A 6,235-nucleotide genomic window follows, 5' to 3' on the forward strand; every position below is an offset into this window, starting at 1 on the left:
CACTGGATGATGGTATTACTCTTTGCCCTAAATTTTTTAGTTGCTTTTCCCCGAACTTTAATTGGTGTAGGTTAGAGCGATGTTTTCCAGTAATAAATCGATCATCAGATCCAGATAATGCTGCAGGCACTTTAAGGCCACTCAATGTAAGCAAAGTACATCAAATCTCACTGTTGCAAATAGCCTCCCAAGGCTTTCTATGCATAGAGAAATTAGTTTAGATGATCTGCCATATGATCTGCCTGATCGGATTTAGTGATTACAATGAGAGATAAGCTGGGAGTGATGCACTTGCAACTAAAGGTTGGAGCAATTGGAACAAAAAAGGGACAAAATACCCATGTGGGTAAAGGTAATGTTAATAGCTTTCATAATATAACGGTAAAAAAGTGATGCTTTGATTAATCAAGATCAATCAATTTAGGTTGCCCATGATAAGTAAACTGATCTTCCAAAATACCCAGAATCGAATCAGGCTTAAAATCACTTTTGTTTATATGCCTCTTTGACTTGATGGTATTTATTTTGAACTTGTCAAAGTAACTTGTCATTTTCTCCAATATATTTTAGGAGGATGAGAAGCTGCACTTGAAGCTATGAAGTTATTTTGGTGCTGCTCTATTTATAATATGTCAACAAGGGATTTTATAATTTCACACAATCAGTATGTCTTGCACTCTCCACTTCTATATGTAACCACCATATGTGATAATCGATATCATATTTCTACTCGCCACATGTCTTTTAAGTGACGTGCCCCTATTGTAAGTTAGTATGAAATTGAAAGCTACACTTAATTAACCCATATTAAATCCTTACAATGAGGTACCGAGTGAACCCATCGGCCAAATTTTCTGGCTCCGCCCCTGGAGACAACAATGAGGAGCGGCTGGAGCACACCCTCCCAAACACGCATGCATGGAATTGGGAGATGTAGCTAGCCACAAACACGGCAAAATGATTCAGCTTGGATCATGTCGCCCGGTTGAATTGATCTGCTATTTTGATCGAGGGAGAGCGCGTTACAACGGCCGCCATCCGAAGATCCGACGATCGCTACCAGTCGCCGTCAGGGATCCGCCGTGCGCCACTGCCAGCCGCCGCACGAGGAGCCGCCATCCCCAATCTCGCCGCCAAAACAGAGAGGCCAAGACAAATTCCATAAATCAGGAACATGTGTGAGCCGAGACAAGGATTAGGCCAACAAGGGAAGACGCACAAAGTTGCAAGCAATACTTCGAGCACCTGCTGGGCGTCAGTCGCCTGAAGGACTTGCCGGTGTGTTGTGCAGCCTGGGAGATAGAGGGCGCATGCCCGGCGACTGGACGCGCCACCCTACCACTGCAAGACCCGCGCCCGTGCCGAGCCTCCGCCCGCTTCAGCCTTCATGAAGGACGACTCGCGAGGCCATGCTGAGTCCTAGCAGCGGCGGGAGGGAGAAGGAAAGAACATGAGGAGGCAGGTGCCGAAGCGAGAACAAAAGGAGGCAGACACACAAAGCGTGTTCCAAGATAGATGATGGGGCTACATAAGTGGTAACATCACACATATCTAGGAAAAATGGCAAAAGTCTGAAAAAACCCTTTAATTCGAATTCTTGGTTTGAATCAAACCCCGACCTTGAAATCCCTAAAACTGACACCCTATCTTGTTTAATCCCTGTCGATCCCGGCCATTTTTCACTGGAAACTCGTTTGGGTTCTCGGATATCTTACGTGGCACTCGATCAAGGGGAATCCAACGTCTTCTTGTGCAGGCCCTTGTTTTCTTCAACGAAGTTTACGCATCGCAGCCCTCAGCGATGGCACACGAAATGCTCTCGTCGTGCCGCTATCATCTCTACTAGCTTCATTTGCCAGTAACACATAAGAGAATTTTTGAGAAACGAACACAGGTTTCGCATGATATGTACCTACCTCATGGCGTCTTGTTCACCTAGATCCTTCTCTGCACGTAAACAAAAACGAGCAATGTCTCCCATTGGAAGACCCAATGATTCAACGTCTCGTTCGTGCACGCAGCAAAGTCAGAAACGAGCTAGTAACGCTCCCGTGGATGCCATAGTTTGCTATCTAGATGTACACACACAAAATGAAACAAACATTAGGGCATCTCCAACCTTAACCCTCAAACCTCTCGCATCCATCTGAACCGTGCTGTTCGGACCACGAAAACCATCAAACGTGGTCTTGTATTGGTCCACGGCACGGTCCGGACGTATTTTCTTTCGCAAACCGAAGTTAACCGTGGGGCGCTTTGTGGGAGTCCGGACCGCTACCATCCTCGCTTCTGACTGCCCTAGACCACCCAAACCCTCTCCTCCCTTCCGCGCATGCTTCCCGTCCGAAAAGGTCAGCGCCGCTTCAGAGCGTTAGTGCCCTCATTCATGCCCGGCCAGAGCGGACGCGACTGCTCACTGGCGCCGGCATTGAAGCAGCATGCGGGCCGAGAGAGTGCCGTCTGCATCGCTTCCCGATGCAGGCGACTGATGCGCGTTCAAACGACATGACGGCCGCCCGTCTGTCCGTCCGCCGCCCAAATTGATGGCACGCGGTAGCCAAGGTGTCTCCTCCGGCGCCACCCGTCTGTCCCTCTGTCTGCCGCCATTCCTATATAAACCACTGCCCCGGTCATAGACGCAGTCATCCGCCTTGGATCCCTCTCTGCACCACTCCCACCAGGGATTCCTGTCCTGCCAAAGCTCTCTGAGACGGGCTGTCGCTGGACCAGAAAAAGGAGATGGACGTTGTTGACACCAAATTTTGGCATGGTCAAAAACATAATTAAGAAGGCCTCAAATAAAGAAGTGCTCAAATTAAAAAAGTTCCGTATCGTCAAAAGGAGGAACTTTGATATTTGGGCCATAGCCATCCGATCTCATCTCTAAGGCCGAAGTTGTGTTTGAAGTATTCAGATTTTGTATTCAGAATACTATTCGGTTGATTATACCTCCAAGATGGCCTCATATGGGAAAAGTTTCTACAGGGATTGTCTTCGTCTTGTCGAAACGATCGATTTCGATATAAGAAACGTCTAAATTGAAGTTCGTATGCAAAAGTTAGAACCAAAACAGTGTGCTGCATAAGTCTGCCCCGGAAGTTCCGGGCGAAACTTCCGGAGAGGTTCCGGGCTAAACAGAAACACGCGATGCGCCCCGAAAACTGGAATTTCAACATTATTTGCATATTTGCAGGGCCGATTTCGACATCAAGATGACCTCGGATGAAAAAGTGATCAACTAAGGAATTTTTTTGCATTGCAAGATCTACAACTTTGCTTTTGGGACAATCGCGATCCGAAGCCATATGCGACCTGCAGGGGCTGTGCAAGAGGGCTACTTGATGTAATTTTAGCCCGGAAGTTCCGAGCTCACTGGAAGTTCCGGCCCTCGTAGTCCGAGTTAGGTTATCTTTTGATGTTTTGGACGGGATTTGAGTTCTTTTCTTGTATGGAAAGTCCAGCCACCTCATATATATGTAAGAGGTGACGGCCAATTGAATAACAACACACAATCGAACAAATCTACCTACGTCTTTTACCTTTACTTTTATCTTCTCCCTTGTTCTTCTTCTTCCTCGTTCTTCGTTCATTCTTCTTCATTGCAGGGCGGCGAACCTTGAGGCCCTAGGGGCGATCAGGTCGACCTAGGACAACCCATAGCCGTCGCGCGGCCTGACGGGGTCCCTCTCGGGTGTGCAGGGTTTCGGGTATTCAAAAGCGCCTGCCGGATTGTTGTGCGTACCGCGCTTCCGGTGGGTCTCCTTCGACGTGAGCTGCGGTGCATCATCCTCGGTGTTGGAGGTACACGGTGACGTGTTCGTGTGCGAACAGACGCCATTGCTGCCGGCAGGCAACCGGAGGATGACGACGTCCATATGGAGGACACAGCCGACGACGAGCCAGCACCACCCTCCTCCTCCTCCTCCTCCTCCTTGGTGTCAGTTTCAGGGATTCCAAGATTAGGGTTTAATTTAGACTTGGCATGTGAATTTAAGGTTTATTTTAGACTTTTTTCAGGAAAAATAGATGATGTGACAAGTAATTAATGAGAAAAGGTAAGCATGTGATAACATAATGGGTAACGCTTCCTACCGGAAGTCTCATAGGAAAGTTTTGTCAGACCACTCCCTCGTTGTTGATTCTCCTCTAATCCTACGGTTCATATTTAGAAGCAAATCTTCAATTCCTTCAATTAATCGCACAATTTGATCTGTCTCGAGTTAATCTTGCCTGATGCCCCGTTTTAACTAACACACTTGACCGGGGCGAATAAATTTCGCCTGCCCTACATGTCTTACCCATCCACCCCAGCCCGTCTCGCCTCTCATGGGCGATCCTGCAAAAAAACCCTCGGACCTTATCACAGATTCTGCAAAATCTCATATTCCAGTAGTATATCATTTGTCATTTGTTGGAGATTTGTGCCAGATGTGTAACGTAGAGTTTCGTTGGGTCCTTTTCTCCTTTGAAAGTGCATTGTAATGTTTTGTTTTGTCCCACATATAAGAGTACAAGTGGATTGCCGGTACACAATGAAACATTATGACACTTCAAAATAAGAACATAACACCGTGTAGTACTTTGAAAAGGGCAAAAAATGTGGCATGAATCTCAAAAGCAACAAAAGAAGGTGGATGCATGCACGATATATCTCCTTGGTAGAAACATTACCAGCGGCGGAGCCAGCTTGTAGGTGTTGGGTTCAGATGAACCCAACAGTTTTTTTATGCCACGTACATGTGTATACTGTTGGCACTTGCATGAACCCAATAGAAAATCACGGCTGAACCCATCAAGCTAGCACGCACCCGCCATAAGCCTCTCAGCCCATAATAATTAATTCTTTATAACATCGGTAGTCCAATCAAAAGCCCACAGAATGATACAGATATTTCACAAAAAACAGAAGAAGCCCAGACGTAAATGTAATGCCATGCGATGAGATCCACGCAGTCCTCGACCACTCGATTCTATAGTAGGTACGCATGCCGCAGGACGCACGCCTCTCGTTTCCCCAATTTGTTTCCAACCCGGCAACTCTTTCAACCTCGTCTCTCCATTGCGGCGGCAAGCCGGCAACAGCAGATCGGTTGTCGGCAGCGGCTGGCAATTAAAGTCCAAATTGCAGGCGACCAGGTCACATCATCACCCTTGTACATGTGTTGGAGCCTAGTACACTGGATGATGGTATTACTCTTTGCCCTAAATTTTTTAGTTGCTTTTCCCCGAACTTTAATTGGTGTAGGTTAGAGCGATGTTTTCCAGTAATAAATCGATCATCAGATCCAGATAATGCTGCAGGCACTTTAAGGCCACTCAATGTAAGCAAAGTACATCAAATCTCACTGTTGCAAATAGCCTCCCAAGGCTTTCTATGCATAGAGAAATTAGTTTAGATGATCTGCCATATGATCTGCCTGATCGGATTTAGTGATTACAATGAGAGATAAGCTGGGAGTGATGCACTTGCAACTAAAGGTTGGAGCAATTGGAACAAAAAAGGGACAAAATACCCATGTGGGTAAAGGTAATGTTAATAGCTTTCATAATATAACGGTAAAAAAGTGATGCTTTGATTAATCAAGATCAATCAATTTAGGTTGCCCATGATAAGTAAACTGATCTTCCAAAATACCCAGAATCGAATCAGGCTTAAAATCACTTTTGTTTATATGCCTCTTTGACTTGATGGTATTTATTTTGAACTTGTCAAAGTAACTTGTCATTTTCTCCAATATATTTTAGGAGGATGAGAAGCTGCACTTGAAGCTATGAAGTTATTTTGGTGCTGCTCTATTTATAATATGTCAACAAGGGATTTTATAATTTCACACAATCAGTATGTCTTGCACTCTCCACTTCTATATGTAACCACCATATGTGATAATCGATATCATATTTCTACTCGCCACATGTCTTTTAAGTGACGTGCCCCTATTGTAAGTTAGTATGAAATTGAAAGCTACACTTAATTAACCCATATTAAATCCTTACAATGAGGTACCGAGTGAACCCATCGGCCAAATTTTCTGGCTCCGCCCCTGAACATTACTCTCTCCGACAAAATAGTAGGTCGGCCAGACTACATGCATGCATAACGAAATACTCTATCCATTCCAAAATATAAGTCTCTCTAGACATTTCACTATGAACTACATGCGAAGCAAAATGAGTGAATCTACACTCTAAAATGCATCTACATATATCCGTATCTGGTCCATAGTGAAATCTCTAC

General features: G+C 45.5%; 1 long non-coding RNA gene across 1 annotated transcript; it reads right to left on the reverse strand.

The window, feature by feature from the left end:
- Positions 1-643: 643 nt before the first annotated feature.
- On the reverse strand, positions 644-1,838 carry LOC123086043 (uncharacterized). Its single transcript, XR_006440313.1, has 2 exons — positions 1,716-1,838; positions 644-1,419 (listed from the first exon to the last, which is right to left on the reverse strand). It is a non-coding gene; the product is annotated as an uncharacterized lncRNA (long non-coding RNA).
- Between the last annotated feature and the right edge of the window lie 4,397 nt (positions 1,839-6,235).

The sequence above is a fragment of the Triticum aestivum genome, chromosome 1B, assembly GCF_018294505.1.
Source record: "Triticum aestivum cultivar Chinese Spring chromosome 1B, IWGSC CS RefSeq v2.1, whole genome shotgun sequence".
Classification (NCBI taxonomy): domain Eukaryota; kingdom Viridiplantae; phylum Streptophyta; class Magnoliopsida; order Poales; family Poaceae; genus Triticum; species Triticum aestivum.